The sequence below is a fragment of the Zootoca vivipara genome, chromosome 16 (genome assembly GCF_965207765.1).
Source record: "Zootoca vivipara chromosome 16, rZooViv2.hap1.1, whole genome shotgun sequence".
NCBI classification, from domain to species: domain Eukaryota; kingdom Metazoa; phylum Chordata; class Lepidosauria; order Squamata; family Lacertidae; genus Zootoca; species Zootoca vivipara.
The window spans coordinates 10,826,891-10,846,187 of record NC_142599.1 but is presented as its reverse complement, the minus strand read 5'-3'; the positions used below and the strand labels follow the sequence as shown (position 1 = coordinate 10,846,187).

The window sequence follows — 19,297 nt, the reverse complement described above, 5'->3', positions numbered from 1 at the left end:
TCCTCTTGTCATTATGTGCCTCCTGGTCCTGAGTCTGCAAGACAGTCCAACCTTTCAGCAGACTCATTAACTATGCAACAGAGGAGGGGCTTAATATGTCTGTAGCCATGCTGCCCCGGCCCCTTCAGTCAGCCTAATCCCAACTATTCTGCAGATCTGTCCAGAAAACATACCTGTATAGAATTAACCTGCAGAAGAGGGAGAGTCAGGATTGTACCTCTGGGCTCTGCTCTCCATGTCCATTGCTACTCCTCCAATAAAAGAAGGTTGGGTAAGAGAGAAAATGTGTGAGAGAAAATATCCCAAAGGTGCACTAGAAATGTTTTATTCGGACTGATGCATGGAAAGGCTTGTGCCTCCTAACCAGGAACAACTAGGATTAATCCATTCAAAGAAGAGCTAAATTCTTTTTTTATACTTCCGAGTCAGTCTGGAAGTCTGCTTTGTTTCATCCTCCTCTTAACTGATTTGAACCAATTCTGTCTGAAGAAGAGTAGCAAAACTCAAAGTGTGGCAAAGTGCAGTTATGGAAATAAATTTCATTACAGGTCAACATGTGGAGAAGTACAACCTGACCTCCATTACAAAGAATTGACTATTTTTCTTCTGGTGGCGCAGAACTGGAAAGGACTGGAACACCTGCATATATCTCACTGGAAACAGATAGTATGGACGATTGCTGTATCAAAACAAACAAACAGACTACACATATTGAACAAGAGACACAGATGACTTCATTTAAATTTGGCATCTCAGCTCCTGCTGGTGGATTTTCTGGTTGGGCACTGTGAGAACAGGAAGCTGGACTAGATGGACCATTGGCCTGATCCAGCGGGCTCCTTTTATATTATTAGGAGTATTTGGCAAATTGTGGGTGAGAATCAGCACTTCGAAGTTGAAAGGAAGAGTAACAGAAGCAGACAAAACAAGAGAGCTAAGACCTTTTGGTTGGAGTTAGCTAAAATTGAATGTGCAGCCCAAAATGCTATTGGAGCGATACGGTTGCCTGCAGCAGGAGTGCCTGCTTGCTTCCATGTATGCTCTGGGTGGTGCTTTTTGTAAATAAAACAAATATTACAAAGATACTATAAGGCCCCGTGGCTCTCTTGTGTAAAAGAAACCAAATCCAGCAGCACTGCTCCTGGAACCTGCCACCACTCAAAAGAAGTGGGAAGCATGCAACTACACACACACACACACACACAGAGAGAGAGAGAGAGAGAGAGAGAGAGAGAGAGAGAGAGAGAGAGAGAGAGAGACTCTGTTTCTGATCTCCTTCCTTTGTGCATATTTGATTGGTACCAACCCAATAACTGTAATAGCTAACAGCAGGGCTGGGCATGATGGAGCGGAATAAGCATCCATCTGATTTGGCAAATTAAGCCTCTGTGTCTTGAGGATGCCATGTGCATTTAGGTGCCAAATTTCAAATACAGCAGAGTGACCTGACCTTCTGACCCCGACCCTTTGTCCCAGAAACTTGAATGGGGTCTCCAGTGCATTTCAGGCCTGAAGGAGAACAGCCAAATTTAAAGGGGTGGTGGTGGTGTTATTTACGATGGAACATTTGTTTTCATCTATGTAGAAATCTAAGCAAAGCCTTTGTAAGGGTACAAAGAAATCAGTCTTGTTTTACGAAGGCTATTGCTATTTCTCCCCAACAGGTGCCTGGGCCCTTTTGTTAAAACGCTTTGGTTAATAGTAAGATCTCAAACCTAGTGAATGCCATTTAAAAACAGAACGGAACACATTCACAGTTCTACCAGTTGAACTATTTGGGGCTTGTAACCAACTACTCTCCCGCACCACCCCAGTAAAAGCAAATGAGCCCCCCCCTTGCCACATATTTAATAACATCCATGAACTGAGACTTCATATTACTAACACCTCAATGTTTTGTTTTATTCTCAAACCTCAAATGGTTTATAAGCGTCATATGAATAATTTACACCACACTTGTCAGAGAACGTACGTGTGTGTGTGTGTGTGTGTGTGTGTTGACAGGGGGGGAGGGAGACGACAGCTTTTCTTCTATTTCCCCAAAGCACTTCTTTGAAAATGATTATTGTTATTTTATCCTTTAAAGGGGTTCCCTACCCACAACCATTTTTATACAGCAGGAAAAAAAATCCTACCCCAAATTTACGACCAAATTCATGAGGCAAGAACAATTTCAATAGGGTTGACTAACAAACTAAGCTTTTTAAAACAGGGTGGCCGTGTGCCCCAATATATAGAGACTCCTTTATTTGAATAAGTTATTTATTTGAAAAGTCATGAGTCCAAGTCCGGCTGAAACCTAAGGAACCCAAAGAAGGGAGCAGGTGCTTTGAAGCTGCCCACCTACATTTCACCTGGACAGCATTCTGAGCATGAACAGAAGTTGCCTGGCTGCAGCCTTCTCCACTATGCTGAAATGCATTGCGTTTCTTCTTAAATTATAGAAGAAGAAGAAAAAAGGTAAAGGACCCCTGACTGTTAAGTCCAGTTGCGAACGACTCTGGGGTTGTGGCGCTCATCTTGCTTTACTGGCCGAGAGAGCCGACGTTTGTCTGCAGACAGTTTTTCCAGGTCATGTGGCCAGCATGACTACCGGTAAGCTACTTCTGGCGAAACCAGAGCAGTGCACGGAAACGCCGTTTACCTTCCTGCCAGAGTGGTACCTATTTATTGACTTGCACTTTGACATGCTTTTGAACTGCTAGGTTGGCAGGAGCAGGGGCCGAGCAATGGGAGCTCACCCCATCATGGGGATTCGAACTGCCGACCTTCTGATCAGCAAGCCCTAGGCTCAGTGGTTTAGACCACAGCACCACCCGCACCCCGCCTAAATTATAGTAACTCTTTCTAAATGTGCATCCTCTTTTTTTCCTATTGTGCATTTTCTCTTTGAGGGCAGCCAGTGCATAAAAGGCCGTGGTATTTTAATAGGTAGACTGTTCCCGATGCTAACATGCCAAAAGTGTTGCTTTCTGCAAGGAGGCTAAGAAATAATAAAAAAGATTATATTAATTGCCAAATACTGGTTCATAGGTGAAGTGATATAAAGATGTGCAGATTGATTTTGCCCTTGTGCAGGTTGCTCTGCCTCAGCTTTCTCCAGAAAGTTGGGACTACAGCTCCCACTATCCCTGAATATTACCTATGCTGACTGGAGCTGGTGAGGGCTGTAGTCCAACAACATCCAAAGGGCATAATGTTGGGGAAGGCTGCCTAACAATACATTTGGAGGAGTTTTCCATAAATGCTCTCTTGTGGATGAACATGGGTCATTTTCAGGTCACCACCTCTCCCTATGGAACTATGAAATCCATTCTCCAGAGAGATCAACCCAACCACTGTTTACAATATTATTTTATGGGATTAAAAACAGATGTGGATCAAGTGCCACTAATATGCAGGTGCAGCTACGCTCTGCAGGTGAGGGCCTCCTGCAGAAACCATTTTATCAGGAGGTCTGTTCAACAATAGAGTGGCCTTTAGGGTTGTGGCAACTAAACTTTGGAATTCCTTCCTCCTTGAATATCAGGCAGGCAACAACATTGTTGTTGTTTTTGGGTGCCTATTGCAAAATTGTTTTATCACTTGTTTGCTGCCCTATCATTTGACTCTCTTGGCTATCTATTTACTGATTCTGCATTTAACTCACTCTTATTCCAAGGAGCTGGGACCGAGCAATGGGAGGTCACCCCGTCACGGGGATTTGAACCGCCGACCTTCCGATTGGCAAGCCCACGTGGCTCAGTGGTTTATACCACAGCACCACCCGTGTCCCTAAAAATTCTGCGCCCAACGTGGGGCCCGAACCCACAACCCTGAGATTAAGAGTCTCATGCTCTACCAACTGAGCTAGCCGGGCATTTTTGATGTGAGGTGACCAGAATTGTGTACAGTATTTCATATGCAACTGCGCTACAGATTTGTATAATGGCATTATGATATTGATGCTTTTATTTTCAGTCCCTTTCCTAATGATCCCTAGCATGGCATTTGCCTTTTTCACAGCTGCTGCACACTGGGGTCAACACTTTCATCAAGCTATCCATTATGACCCCAAGGTCTTGCCCCTGGTCAGTCATCTGCCCAACCAGTTTATAGCTATACTTGTTTTTTACTGAGTTTAAGTCGAACTGAAAGCTGGAACTTTCAGCTGAGACTTTTTTTAAAAACCTACATTAAAAGCCTAACCTTTTTAACCTAGGAAAACTGAGGGTGTTTCTGAAAGGCTAAGCCCACCCTTTTAAAATCTAAACTGACCCTTTGGCTAGCTATATCTATATTGGCTGGAACTGTATATATTATTTGAGAAGCCCTACCTGTCAGGGAGGCGGGTGGTGCTGTGGGTTAAACCACAGAGCCTAGGGCTTGCCGATCATAAGGTCGGCGGTTCGAATCCCCACAGCGGGGTGAGCTCCCGTTGCTTGGTCCCAGCTCCTGCCAACCTAGCAGTTCGAATGCACATCAAAGTGCCAGTAGATAAATAGGTACCGCTCCGGCGGGAAGGTAAACGTCGTTTCCGTGTGCTGCTCTGGTTTTGCCAGAAGCGGCTTAGCCATGCTGGCCACATGACCCAGAAAAACTGTCTGCAGACAAACGCCGGCTCCTGTAAAGCGAGAGCACCGCAACCCAGAGTTGTTCGCGACTGGACTTAACTGTCAGGGGTCCTTTACTTTTTATACATCAAAAAGTATATTGTGGAGTTGGGAAAAGATTCAGAAAAGGGCAATCCAAATGATCGAGGGGATCGAACATGAGGAAAGGTTGCAGTGTCTGGGACTTTTTCATTTAGGGAAAAGGCAAGTAAAAGGAGGTGGGACAGAAATATATAAAACTATGCAAGGCATGGAGAAAGCAGATAGAGATAGGTTCTTCTCTCTCTATCCTAAATCTGGGACTTGGGGACATCCAATGAGCCTGGATGTTGGAAGATTCAGGATAGTCAAAAGAAAATACTTCTTCCCAGTTCCCATTTCACGGCTAAACAATGGAATTTGCTCCCACAAGAGGCAGTGATGGCCACCAACTCGGATGTCTTTAAAAGAGGAATGGACAAAATCATGGAGGAGAAGGCTATCAGGAGCAACTAGCCATTATGACCATAATGCTTCTGAATACCAGTGGCTGGAAACAGTAGGAGGGAAGAGTGCTCTCATCCTTGGGTTTTGCTTCTGGGCTTCCCAAAAGCACCTGGTTGGCCCCTGTGAGAACAGAATGCTGGATTTGATGGGCCACTGGCCTGATTCAGCAGGGCTGTTGTTATGTTTTTAACTTTGGGAGTACAGTTCGTAACCCGAAAACGCCGTTTTGCGCATGCGCAAAGCGCTATTTTCACGCTTTGCGCATGCGCAAATGCGTGTGGGGCTTCTGCGCATGCGGCGAAAATACTTCCGGGTTTGCGCAGTTCGTAACCCGGGTTGTTCGTAACCCGAGGTGTTCGCAACCCGAGGTACGACTGTACTGTGAATGTTTTTGTTTTTCCATTTATGTAGCTTTTTATTTAATGCCTTAATTGTATTTAACTTATTTATTGTAAGTAAAGCAAATAACTTTATGTCTGGGGGGTGGCATACAAATGCTGTAAACCAACGGACAGCCAAACTTCTCCCAGTACGCAAGGGTATAGCTGTATCCCCACTGCAATACGGACTGATAGATTGTGGGGGGGGATGGGGGGCTCGTTGAATCTCACTGTAAACAAGTGGTACAGTGACAATAAAGTATTTCTATAATGGTACTTGTATCGCCCAAATTTCAGTGCTGTGTGAACAACAGCACTACCACTGAACCTGCTGTTGCAAATATCTTCTCTCAGCATCACTCTGCTTTCCAGCAGTAGGCTAAAGCAGCAATTAAAAAACAGCCGCTGTGCTTTGCAAGCCTTCACTCCTTGTCTCAGGCCCCCGTCCAGCTATTTATTAGATAATCCAATTACTCCAGCATGACCTTATTCTGTGCAACTGTCTCTGCTCCAACTGGAGGGAGAGCCTGTCAACCGAAGCATCTCTCCTACAGGAACTCCTTGCTGTAAACTCTAGCCCTGCACTTTTTACAGAGTTTGTACAGAGATTGCAGCTACCATCCAAAATGATTATTTTCCTCTCCTGTCTTCTTCATGAAGCATTTAGCAACTGTTTGGTGGGCTATTTTAAACAGGGCTGGGCATACAAATTTGCACACTATGCAGTTTCATTACGCTGGATGCCACAGCCAGCAGCTCAAATGTTTTTCCCCTTAAACCCTTTCACCAAGTATTCTGTTTAACACCATAGGGAAACAGAAAACAGCCTTGTACCAAGTCAGATGACCTGTGCATCAAACCCTGGCAGCAGCTCTCTAGAGCAGGCACCCCCAAACTGCGTCCCTCCAGATGTTTTGGCCTACAACTCCCATGATCCCTAGCTAAGAGGACCAGTGGTCAGGGATGATGGGAATTGTAGTCCAAAACATCTGGAGGGCCGAAGTTTGGGGATGCCTGCTCTAGAGTTTCAGGCAGAAAGACCAGCTGCTATGTCATCGTTTTAATGGCAGTGGGGACACAAGGTTGGGAAAGGCTGCTCTAACAACTGCACCACATTGGCTCTCCTATGTAAAAGAAACTTTAGCCTACAGTCAGTTCCAGAACCTTACCTGAATAACCATGCTCAGTCCTGGAATGTGCCAAGTAATAAAAAAAGAGAATCTCTAAAATTATGCAGAGTGTTTATTCTAGGCCAAAATATAATCCTCCCAATTTTTAGATCTAGATGAAGGAAAAGAGTGACCAAGTCAAAATAATTTTGTATAAATTTATATGCACTATTAGATTTGTCCAGAGGTTTTCCTCTTAGAGATCCTGAAGCTGAGGCTCCAATACTTTGGCTACCTCATGAGAAGAGAAGACTCCCTGGAAAAGCCCCTAATGTTGGGAAAGATTGAGGGCACAAGGAGAAGGGGATGACAGAGGACAAGATGGTTGGACAATGTTCTTGAGGCTACTAACATGAGTTTGACCAAACTGCGGGAGGCAGTGGAAGACAGGAGTGCCTGGTGTGCTCTGGTCCATGGGGTCACGAAGAGTCGGACATGACTAAACAACTAAACAACAACAACAATTCCTCTTAGGCCTTGATTAACAGCACTGACTGTGATCTCACTGGCTTTATCCAATCATGTCAGGCTTTGCTGGATTATCTGTATGCTTGGATAGTATTGGCTGGAGGACATTAACACCAAGACAGATGCCTTTTGAATTTTGACACTGAGATTGCCTTTAGGCAAGTCACCATGCTTTTTCCTTCCTCATTTAGAAGGATGCTGTGAGGATAAATGTAGCCAAGATACTGATGTCCTCGTGTATTATGGTAATAAAGAGCATCTAAGCACCTGAGATAGGTAGCTCAACAGGGATTCCTGCTGTGGATTGGCAGTTTCAGGATCAAAGGCAGAAACTCAGCTGTGACAAGAGTTCTCTCTGAGGTTCAAAAGCTCTACTTATGTAAATGTTGGGCTTTTCCTTTTCCTTTTAGAGCAGTGCTTTTGAAACACTGGTCATAGATTTGGAATAAGGGATGCCTTCCCACTTAATCCACCTCATGCCCTAAGGCAGTGACATGATAAAACTGAGATTCTCAAACTGTATTTACAGAGAGGCCAAATTCAAATATCCGGGCACTTGTCACTGAAAATCTCTTCCCATGGCGGTCAGGGCACCACACAGCTGATGGAATGAATTAATTCACTGCAGACTTGGGTAGTGAATTAATATACTACCTCTGTGGGTCTCCCAGGTGATCAGCGGCACTGTTAGGCAATTTTAGACACCGGACTTAATGGTCTTACCATTTTTAGATGTTAATGTGTATTGCTTCATTACTTCCAAATGTGATAAGTCAGGGCTGCTGTGTTGGGAGGCCCTCCAGCTCATTCAGTTGAGTGGGGTCCTAGAGTTCTATCCCCAAAGCACTACCCAAACAGCAGCACTGCAGGTGATAGAGGGAAAAACCACCAGTAGGGCACTAACAACTAAAACAAAGACTGTGGGACATTGCCTAGGGCAGTGATGGGCAACCTTTTGAGCTTGGTGTGTCAAAATTCACCAAACAACCGAGCATAACTCGGGTGGTGTGTCACTTTGAGAAAAAAAAACATAATTCCGCGATATTTATAGTTTAAATAACAAAAATGTATAATTGTAATATATAACTGTATTTAATAAACCAAAAACTAATTATTTAACCAAACCAAACCAAAAACCCCTTATTTATCACAAAGTGCCCAGAGTTGTTGAGCTTTTAGGGGAGAGCAGCTAACCAAAGTTTTGGAGGTTTTGTTGGGGTGTGTATGCAAAAGTTGCTTTGCTTTTGGGGGGGATGCCCCAAAGCTGCTGCACTTTTTGGGGGGGAAAGAGAACAGAAATAAATGACGAATAATACCTTCGCTGGAACTAACATGCAGCACCGACATAGTCTGCCAAAGCGCCAAAAAAAACCCCAGCACAGAACGGGTTAAAAAACAAACGCTGTTACACCCAATCATCGTCTGCCAAAGCGCCAGAAAAAACAGCACAGAAAGGGTTAAAAACCAATCTCTGGCTACCAGCAACAACAACAAAAAAGGATCTGTGTTTTAACAGCGGAGACAAGCTGTAGTGGAGACAAGCTGTAGGAGGAGCGGGAGAACAAATGGGGGTGGGGAGAACAACAACAGTGTGAATGGGCCGATGGGGCACGTGCCAGCAGTGAGGGCTCTGCGTGTCACGTCTGACACGCATGTCATAGGTTCGCCATCACTGGCCTAGGGTGATCTGTGGGCCTGTTCATCCTTTTCACCAAGAGCTGTGAGTTTACAGTATGTCAGAACATTTCATATAGCTAAATATCTAAAGAACTTGACAGTGGTCAACTACCACAGACTTTTTACCAAGGCCAGACTGAATGTGTTTCCTTCCAAAATGCTCTGAGGCAGATATGCGGGTATTCCTTACTCTGCTAGATTATGCCCCTGTACAAACCAACAAATATTCCTTTAATTGCAAACCTTCCACGAAGACCTGCACAATTTTGTGTTAGGTACCTTAGAGGGGATGGCATTCCCAGCGTATCTTTGGTAGTTGCAAAGTTTCTTATTGAGGAGGTCAGGATCAGAGAGCACTTTTTTAAAGGTCTGAAATAAGCTTAGTTTTATCTGATGTCCAAGTAGTGTATATATATGCTTTTTTGTATTTTTATGTACTGGAATCTATTTGTGGGTCTTTGGACTGCAATAAAATTAATAAAAATAAATAAAACAGTGCAGTCCATGCCTACCCATGTCTACTAAGAGGCAATTTCCGCTGGGGGTTCAATGTTGTGTTTTAATTGTTGGGATCCGCCCTGCAACCCTAGGCTGAAAGGCAGGTGGTAACAACATAAACTGTTGATGGGTAACTTCAAGGCCCCCACTACCCTCCTTTCTTAAGGTTCCTAGACTTTAAACCAAACATGGAGCAGACAGCCCTTCAAAAAGCAGGGCGTCCTCAGAGAGAAGGGCTGTCTCTTTGGGCACATGGCCATCATAGCTGTCCCTGCTTTTGTTTAACTGGAGGGTGCCAGGAACTGAACCTAGGACTGTCCCCATGCAAAGCTTGTACTCTACCCCAGTGCTCTGCAATTAAAAAGCCTCTCAGTAGCTGAATGTTTGGATCAGCAGCCCCAAGACTCCCAAGCAAAAGCAGAGTGTGTGTAATTCTGCCCTTAGAACTGTCTGCATAAATCTAGCTGGGAGATTTGTTATGTTTCCCTGGTGAGGCCTGACAGGAGGAAAACTAGGATCTATTGCAATGCTTCAATATATGTTTCTATTGTAATATCCTAGGACATGCTTCCAGAAGAGGAGTTTGCAGCGGGGGTGGGGGTGGGGAGAGAGAATAAACTTGTAGGGTCAGAGAGATAATATCTCTTCTGCTAAAGAGAATGCAGATGCCTGTGAGTGCATGTCCCATGGCTGATCCTGGCACTGAAAACAGGTTCTGGGGAATGGCCCTGGCTCAAATTAAGCCCTGCAGCAGCCTTGGAAAAAGGAAGGCGACTGATCAGACAAGGAATCTCAATAATCCAATCAGTTCAATGCGCTTGACAGCCCCCTTATGTGTAATAAAGGTACCAGGCATGTATTTCTGTGGATGTTTTAAACGATGTGTAAAAGCAGCTGCACTACTTGGTTGGGATCACTTGAGCTGTAATGTTGGAACAGGGACTGATCACTTTTAACTTTGAGGCATCTCTGGGAGAATTTTTCCTGCCAGCAGGCCTTTGTAACTATTTTTTTTTTTAAAAAAAAATTATAGATATTCTTAATGGTTACCTGCATTGTTTTTAAATGGTGTTTTATGTTTCAATGTTGCATAAAGGTAAACTGTAAAGGGACCCCTGACCATTAGGTCCAGTCGTGACCGACTCTGGGGTTGCGCGCTCATCTCGCATTATTGGCCGAGGGAGCCAGCGTACAGCTTCCAGGTCATGTGGCCAGCATGACAAAGCCGCTTCTAGTGAACCAGAGCAGCACACGGAAACGCTGTTTACCTTCCCGCTGTAGCGGTACCTATTTATCTATTTGCACTTTGACATGCTTTTGAACTGCTAGGTTGGCAGGAGCTGGGACTGAGCAACGGGAGCTCACCCCGTCGCGGGGATTCGGACCGCCGACCTTCTGATCAGCTAGGCTCTGTGGTTTAACCCACAGCGCCACCCGCATCCCTTCAATGTTGTATACCATCCTGATACTTCTGTAATGTCCTATCAGAAAATAAATAACAATGAACTTGCCCCATCCTTTTGTGGTGTCACATTGGATTTAAAATGAGAGAAACATGCATTCTGAATCATGGTTTGTGCATTAACTGAAACCAGGTGGGGTGGGGGACAGATTCCCAAGTAAAGGTCTAAGTGCTTCAAAAACACATGTATGATTTTGGCTTGATGGGAAAAGAAGGGGTGGCAGTGACCCTTTTCTCCATACAAAGGATCATCCTTCAGGGATTGAAGGTCTTAGCGGGCAGGGATGCTGAGTGCCTCCAGCCCCAACTAAAGATGATGGCTCTCAATGTTTTACAGTCAATGAACAAAAAGGATAAAGAAAATGGTGGGCAATTTATCCGGCACTCACGAGAGCCCCGCCAAAGAAATCTGTAATGTGTTTGGGTTTAATCCTTCTACTGAGAGCTGTACCAAATGCATCTCGTGCAGGAAAGAGTGTCCATGTGGTTTCTGTTTGCTTGTTTTTGAACTTCCATTTTATAAGTTGTGGGTTGTTGGTTTGTTTGTTTTTTTGCTTTGCAAGTCATCTTCTTACTTGACATGCAATATCTAATTAGTGTTAGGTTGCTGTTCTTTCAAGCTTTTGTTTTTCTCATCTGACATTTTGCCTAAGCTTAATGCTACAAGATCTTTCTCCCCGCCCCCATTTCCCTCTAAACCATAATAGTTTTAGGTGGGCTTTTGTTTTGTTTATGTTTTAGCCTCATTTGAGTACTTTCTAACACCAAGGTGTTTAAATATGGTTGTTGTTTTTTAAACCTAAGTAAAAGAAACATACATTCCGTTGCATTTCAAAAAGAAAAGGAAAGTCTCCTGCACATTTTAGCTGCAAGATTACGCGTGTTTACTTGGGAGTAAACCTCAATGGGACCAGCTTCTAAGTTAGTGTGTGTAAGACTGCAACCCCATGCCCATTTACCTGGAAATAAGTACCATCAAATACAGTGCGATTTAGTTCTGATTAAAAGTACTGATAAGACACTTAAATTTACCTAAGCAAAATATCTCTTGAAACTTCAGAACTAAGAGGGGAGAGGACAGGAGGAAATCTACTAATTGAAGTGAAATACCTCATTTGTCTTAATTTCTGAAGCCATGGTTTCTTAGCTGGGTTACTTGCTATCTCCTGCTTACCCCAAAGGCTGTAACCTAAGCGACTTCAATGCTATGCAGTCATTTGATCAAAATCTGCACCTTATTTAAGGGCCAACAATATGCAAGCAATTACAGTGTGGGTCACATTTATTGAATAAAACCACTTAGGCATTATGTTTACAAAGTTGAAGAAACATTAAAATCCAGTGAAAAACAATTATTTTTACAGGATACATCTGCAAGCAATTTTTCCCCCTGGAGTGATCTTTTTTTAAAAAAAAGAGAGAAAAATTGCTAAATCTGTCCCTAATAGACTTTGTCGGTGGTGTGGAAAATGTCCACATCACAGCGGTGAATTATTTTTGAAATGCCAAACTTAATGAATATATATATATATATATATATATATATATATATATATATATATATATGCGCGCAAATATCACAGGCCTTCAAAAAGCCAAAACAGTCATGGTTTCCTGACTAGTCAATCCTCTTAGTCTTGGCAGAATGCTTCAGACTAATCAGGAAGAGTTAGACAAATAGTTATTTTATTACAGAGACTGTCAAATAAGTCAGGATGTGGCTGACAACTATTTCTGATCCCTGCAGTCTGGCTGACTAGTTTGTTGTTTAAAAAAATCTGTAGAAAAACTGTTACATACAGATCTCTGTGTGCGACTTTTTGTAGAAAAACATGTCAGCCTCAAGACTCTAAACAAAACTCACTCCAAACCTAGCCTAGCATTTTTCTTGGCCTCCTCCAACACCTGGGCGATGCAGCGTGGCTCATGCAGGACTGTGGGTGTTTTATAACCCACTAAATGCAATCAAACCTGTTATTCTTAAAGAGGAACTTTTGAATAACTTCATGCTGAAAAGGTAATTTAAATTAAATGCCTGCTCTCTCTCTTTGGTTTCATTTTATAAATGACCCTGTCAATTTAATTAGGCCTCAGAGCTGACCTGCTTTGACATTAAGATTCTTTGTTGCTGTTAGTTTTATGACTGCTGTCCCCCCCCCTTCAAAAAGACAAATCATAAGCTTTGCACAAGTTCCAAGAAGGGCTAAAGACTATCTAATGCAGGGGTAGGCAACCTAAGGCCCAGGGGCCGGATGCAGCCTAATCGTCTTCTCAATTCGGCCTGTGGATGGTCTGGGAATCAGCGTGTTTTTACCTGAGTAGAATGTGTCCTTTTATTTAAAATGCATCTCTGGGTTATTTGTGGGGCATAGGAATTTGTTCATCCCCCCTAAAAAAAATAGTCTGGCCCACCGCATTGTCTGAGGGACGGTAGACCGGCCCACGGCTGAAAAAGGTTGCTGACCCCTGATCTAATGCATGAATTTAAGAATGCTGTCAGTGAAAGCATGTCTGACATGCTATGTACTTCACTGAAAATAAAATGGGTATACATTATGAGGTTTAACCTGAACAACCTGAATAACTGAATAATATTTTAATTAGGGGAGCTGAAGACCCCTTGGACCCTAGAGGTTGGTTCCTATGGCCGTACCCCCTTCCATGCCTGTCCCATGGTGTGAACCCAAACAAAATGAAGCTGACCTGAATGGCATGGAGGAAGAGCTGTGAAAAGCACCAAAAAGCACCAGTTTAATTGCCTATTAAGTGGGCAATATGAACACACCCGTTGGGGACGCGGGTGGCACTGTGTGTTAAAGCACAGAGCCTAGGGCTTGCCGATCAGAAGGTTGGCGGTTCGAATCCCCGTGACGGGGTGAGCTCCCTTTGTTTGGTCCCAGCTGCTGCCCAGACCTAGCAGTTCAAAAGCACGTCAAAATGCAAGTAGATAAATAGGTACTGCTCTGGCGGGAAGGTAAACGGGGTTTTCGTGCGCTGCTCTGGTTCGTCAGAAGTGGCTTAGTCATGCTGGCCACATGTCCCAGAAGCTGTACGCCAGCTCCCTCGGCCAGTAAAGCGAGATGAGCGCCGCAACCCGAGTCGGTCACGACTGGACCTAATGGTCAGGGGTCCCTTTACCCTTTACCTTTTATGAACACATCCATAGGCACTCCTGAACCAAATGGGAAACCTGACAAACCTGCTCACCCTACAGGAGGCCTCACACCTTGTAGATTGCCTTCCTTGGCAAGTAATCAGTTGGTGTGATAAGAAGAAATGGCCTATCAGAGCTGAGGTTCACACAGTCAAGCTACTGCAAATAATTGCAATAAATGTCCTTATGACATGTGGAGGAGGAGCAGCAAGTAATGCCTGAATTACTTCAAGGCCTATAAATAATAAGAAAAGCAGAAGTGTTTTTGGCTGGGAGAGCAAACACTCCCTGTCCGCTACAGAGTTACTGCTTCAATAAAACCCCATTGACTTTCTCTACTTGCACTATGACTTGCATTACACTCTGCTAATTACAGAGCTGTTATTCTGGGCCATAAAATAAAGGAGTATTGATACCAACTGCTACTCAAAAGGAAATAGGCAGGCAGTAAATGAAACTTTAGGGCAGCCTTGCTCAAACTGATGCCCTCTGGATGTTTTGGGCTACAGCTTCCATATATGTTCAAATTATCTAGAAGGTATCTGGTTAAGGAAGGCTGTCAGGCCTCCTCTTTCACTGCATGTTTGATATTCGCAAATTAATTAACATTACATGAGAAATGTGTGTGTGTGTCAGGCCAGGGTGGAACTTTACAAAGGCTTGAGACCATCACTGAGCTTGCAGTGAAATATTTGTGACTGGTATAGGGGGATTGGATGAAGGGCTATATTCCTCTTAGGTTGGTATGTTAACAGTCTAAGTACAACCATCTTTGGAAATACTCTTTTTTCCCCTAAAGGACCTAGGTGAAGGCAAGCAGGGATACAATTTAGTTCACAGAGTATTGGCAATGCTTATAATCCTTCACTGTCAAGCGGCCTGCAGGGATGAGCGTACATGTCATCATCACTGAGTGCCCAGTCAATATAAAATGTATAAACTATCCATTTGTCCTAAGTTTGAGAGGTTGCCAAGGCTGGGGTTTCTGAATGGAACTTTGGAACCAATAAAGATCAGCAAGTGGTTCATTGAAAGCAAAAACAAACAAGCAAACATAAAACATCCTGCTGATGTTTCTAGCAAGCTTATGAAAGAGCAGAATAAGATAATATTAGCGGTTAAGAGATGGCCTGGGCTCCTCCTCCTGTTTCCGGCCAGACAATCCATTTATAATGCATCATGTGTGCAAAGTTTGCTTTTTTGTTTGTTGGGATCAAAAGTGGGAACTTCAAGAGTGTGCTTCTGGTTTGGGAGGATTTATTTTTTTTCCTGATTTCAAATTACAATCGCCACATTTGCATGTCTCTGTAAACCATAAAGCAGGGGTAGGCAACCTAAGGCCTGTGGGCCAGATGCGGCCCAATCGGCTTCTCAATCAGGCCTGTGGACAGTCCGGGAATCAACGTGTTTTTACCTGAGTAGAATGTGTCCTTTTATTTAAAATGCATCTCTGGGTTATTCGTGGGGCATAGGAATTTGTTTATTCCCCCCCTCAAAATATAGTCTGGCCCACCATATGGTCTGAGGGATGGTGGACTGGCCTACGGCTGAAAAAGGTTGCTGATCCCTGCCATAAAACATGCTTAAGTTCATAAGTGAATCACACCTGCTTAGCACCTCCTGACTTGAACAGGAAGTAAGCATTACCACAACCCCTGGTTTGAATATAACACTAAGGCAGCAATAATACGATAATAGAACCATACCGGTAGAATTTTAGAGTTGGAAGGGATCCTAAGGGTCATCTAGCCCAACCCCCTGCAATCATCCCTTGGTAGGCTCAAATCACCAACCTACTTGTTAACACTGATCCATTGTGAGCATTTATTTCCTCTATTAAATATTGTTTACCATGGTGTGTGAGTACGACAAGGAGTACGACAAGGTTGTATATTGTCTCCCTGCTTATTTAACTTATATGCAGAATTCATCATGCGAAAGGCTGGACTGGATGAATCCCAAGCTGGAATTAAGATTGCCGGAAGAAATATCAACAACCTCAGGTATGCAGATGACACAACCTTGATGGCAGAAAGTGAGGAGGAATTAAAGAACCTTTTAATGAGGGTGAAAGAGGAGAGCACAAAATATGGTCTGAAGCTCAACATCAAAAAAACCAAGATCATGGCCACTGGTCCCATCACCTCCTGGCAAATAGAAGGGGAAGAAATGGAGGTAGTGAGAGATTTTACTTTCTTGGGCTCGTTGATCACTGCAGATGGTGACAGCAGTCACGAAATTAAAAGATGCCTGCTTCTTGGGAGAAAAGCAATGACAAACCTAGACAGCATCTTAAAAAGCAGAGACATCACCTTGCCTACAAAGGTCCGTATAGTTAAAGCTATGGTTTTCCCAGTAGTGATGTATGGAAGTGAGAGCTGGACCATGAAGAAGGCTGTTCGCCGAAGAATTGATGCTTTTGAATTATGGTGCTGGAGGAGACTCTTGAGAGTCCCATGGACTGCAAGAAGATCAAACCTATCCATTCTTCAGGAAATCAGCCCTAAGTGCTCACTGGAAGGACAGATCGTGAAGCTGAGGCTCCAATACTTTGGCCACCTCATGAGAAGAGAAGACTCCCTGGAAAAGACCCTGATGTTGGGAAAGATTGAGGGAAGTAGGAGAAGGGGACGACGGAGGATGAGATGGTTGGACAGTGTTCTCGAAGCTACGGACATGAGTTTGACCAAACTGCGGGAGGCAGTGCAAGACAGGAGTGCCTGGCGTGCTATGGTCCATGGGGTCACGAAGAGTCGGACACGACTAAACGACTAAACAACAACATGGTGTGTGAACTGGGCCACTGTGGACGTGGGGAAATGCAATTATTTCCCTAGGGAGAGGGGGAAGGTAAGTGTGTGAGTGGAGGTTTTTCCTTGTCCCTCACTTCTCTCTCTGCTTCTGTAAGATGGTGGTGATGTTTGGCCCCAATGAGGTCAATTTCCACTATTGGGCAGAGGGAGATCATCGCAGGCAAACTAACAGCTACCCTTTTGCAAATAAAATAAATACATAGAGAGCAGTGCTGTGTCCTTGGATGTGATTTTAAAGGTATTTCCCCCCTTCTCTATGAAAGGAAGAAGAAGGGTTAGCGAATGAGTCTTTAAACTCTCCTTTCTTAAGACTTAATAATTCACATTGTCATGGGGGAAAGGAATTAAAAGTGCCAGCAGCTATCCAGATAGATTTTTAAATCTCCTTTTTTGCCCCTCACTCCCTCCTTCTCCTGCTGCATCCCTCAGCTTCAGAGAATATTTTCCCCACAAATTGGTTTTAAATTAAAGGAGGTGATGAAGGCAATGTGCCGTCTCAGCATTTTCCCAGGTGCACTTAATCTAATTTCATTAAGGAGATCAGAACTGATGATTGCTACAGCCGAAACATTAAGTCTGTCCATTTTTGTATAAAAACCATTAACTCTGTCAAAGTATCTGTGGGTGGGCTGTTTATTATTGGAGATGAAGGCACACTTTGCTTCCCCAATAAACTGTCAGGAGCAGTAAGCCACAAATTAAGTCAGCTGCTGACAAAGATTTAGGCAAAAGGCCTTCAACTAGTTTTGACACAGGTATACAGGAAGCCTTGGGAGAGGGACCTTTAAAGCAGCCTGCAAATGTGGGGAGGCACCCTTCAGAAAAATGGGCAGGGGGGGGGACTTGAGGTTTAGTTTCACAGCCTGCTAATGGCAGAAATGATCATGGCTATTGCCCACTGAACATGGTTGTGTTATTTAATGTCTGTGGCTCACATTTGAGTCCAAGTGCATTAATGATGTGTGATTATATTTTATTACTTATGTTTGGAGATATTCACTGTTTCTTAACTAGGTTACTGCTTAGAGATTTCTGTTGAAATATGAAGTGGCATACATGTTGAATAGTAAATATGCTATTTTAAATGTTATGCACCTGCTCTTCCATTGCCAAGGCAATCTTAGGGCAAGTGACTCTAAAATTAATACAAAATAATATTAAAACAAAAGGAGTTAAAGTCAACAGCAACAGCTTGACCAGAAGGAGGCCAAGTAAGTGATGCAGTACCACTGCACTGTTTGCTACGAAGACGACTTCAATTGCCAGGGCAAATACATGAGCTGAAAACACCATGGAGTTGGCAGCAGCCATACATGAGAGGGAAGGGAATGCCATAAATCGGGCACTGATACTGAAATAATTATTTTGCTAATATAGTGTAAACCTGGCAAGCCACATTTTTCTTCTACAAAACTATTAAAAGGTGCTGGGGCCCTGACCTCTATTATAGCTAGCCACCCTAGTATACATGACACTGAAGATTGCAAGGGTTCTTGCCTGGAGGGACTTGCGATCTAAAACTCAGCACAAGAAGGGAGGAATGTGGAGGCAGGGTTAACAAAGTAATGATGTGTGACTGATCTGGTTCGGATTAATACCCTGGGATATGACCAACCCTTTCCCACATACATGCTGCCCTGTCCTCTTGAGCTATGATTAAACCAGGAAGTGACCAACCATAGTTTTCCAATCCTATTTCATCTGGAATTAGGAAACTATGGTTACCAATTTTGGAAGAAGCTAGAATTTCTATCCTGCCTTCCTCCGAAACTGGTGGCTATCGTTTCCAAGTTCAGATGAAATGGGGAACTATGGTTAATTGGAGGCTTCCTGGTTTAAACAGGAACTATAATTAACTGAAGACTTCCTCAAAGTATACTATAGCACATGAAGTGCTATTTTTCTAGAAAAAGAGGTGCTGAAACTCACCATGAACACCTCCCTCATTCCCTTAGAATGGCAATGGTGCCCACCTGAGAATTGCCAGAAGTGAGTTCCTGTGAATTACCCCTGGAAAAAAGCTCTGAGCACATGTAATTGAAAAGCCAGTCAGGGGGCGAGTTTTCACCGTAAATACAACAATGTAGGTGCCAGACAAGCCTCTCTGGGAAGGGCATTCCATAACTAGGGCACTGCCACCAAATAGGCCCTTTCCACAGAAACCAGCCATATCACCTCATTTAGTGGGAGACAAAGAAGGCATCTGAGGAAGCCTTCCCCTGTCTTGTGCCCTCCGTATCTTTGGGCCTACAGTTCCCATTTGCCCCAGCCAGCATGGCCACTAGTCAAGGAAGATGGGGGTTGCTTGTTGAAATTGAGCTTGTTTGTCTTACTCCTGTTTTCCACGCCTTACACTGTTACCCTTGGTGAGTTAGGGACTTCCCCTGCATGTGAAGACAAGACCACATGGTCAAGAAAGCCGTTTCTGCATGTGACATAGAGGGAAGTGAGGGGCAGATGGGGCTTGTCAACCTGGGAAGGTAGCACATCTAGGAGAAGGAAAACTCTAATCCTAAACCTCCACTGCCTTGCGAGAAGAAAAGGCTAAGGAGTAAACCCTATACAAAATCAGATTGGAGTCCCTAAGACGGCTGCAGC

The 19,297-nt window shown here is 43.8% G+C and overlaps 1 protein-coding gene and 1 non-coding gene across 25 annotated transcripts in view; both read right to left on the bottom strand.

The window, feature by feature from the left end:
• FBRSL1 (fibrosin like 1) overlaps nucleotides 1–19,297 on the bottom strand; it is a 791,192-nt gene that overhangs the window by 244,668 nt on the left and 527,227 nt on the right. The gene's annotated exons all lie outside the window — the stretch shown is intronic.
• TRNAK-CUU (transfer RNA lysine (anticodon CUU)) lies at nucleotides 3,787–3,859 on the bottom strand. Its single transcript has one exon. It is a non-coding gene; the product is annotated as a tRNA-Lys (tRNA).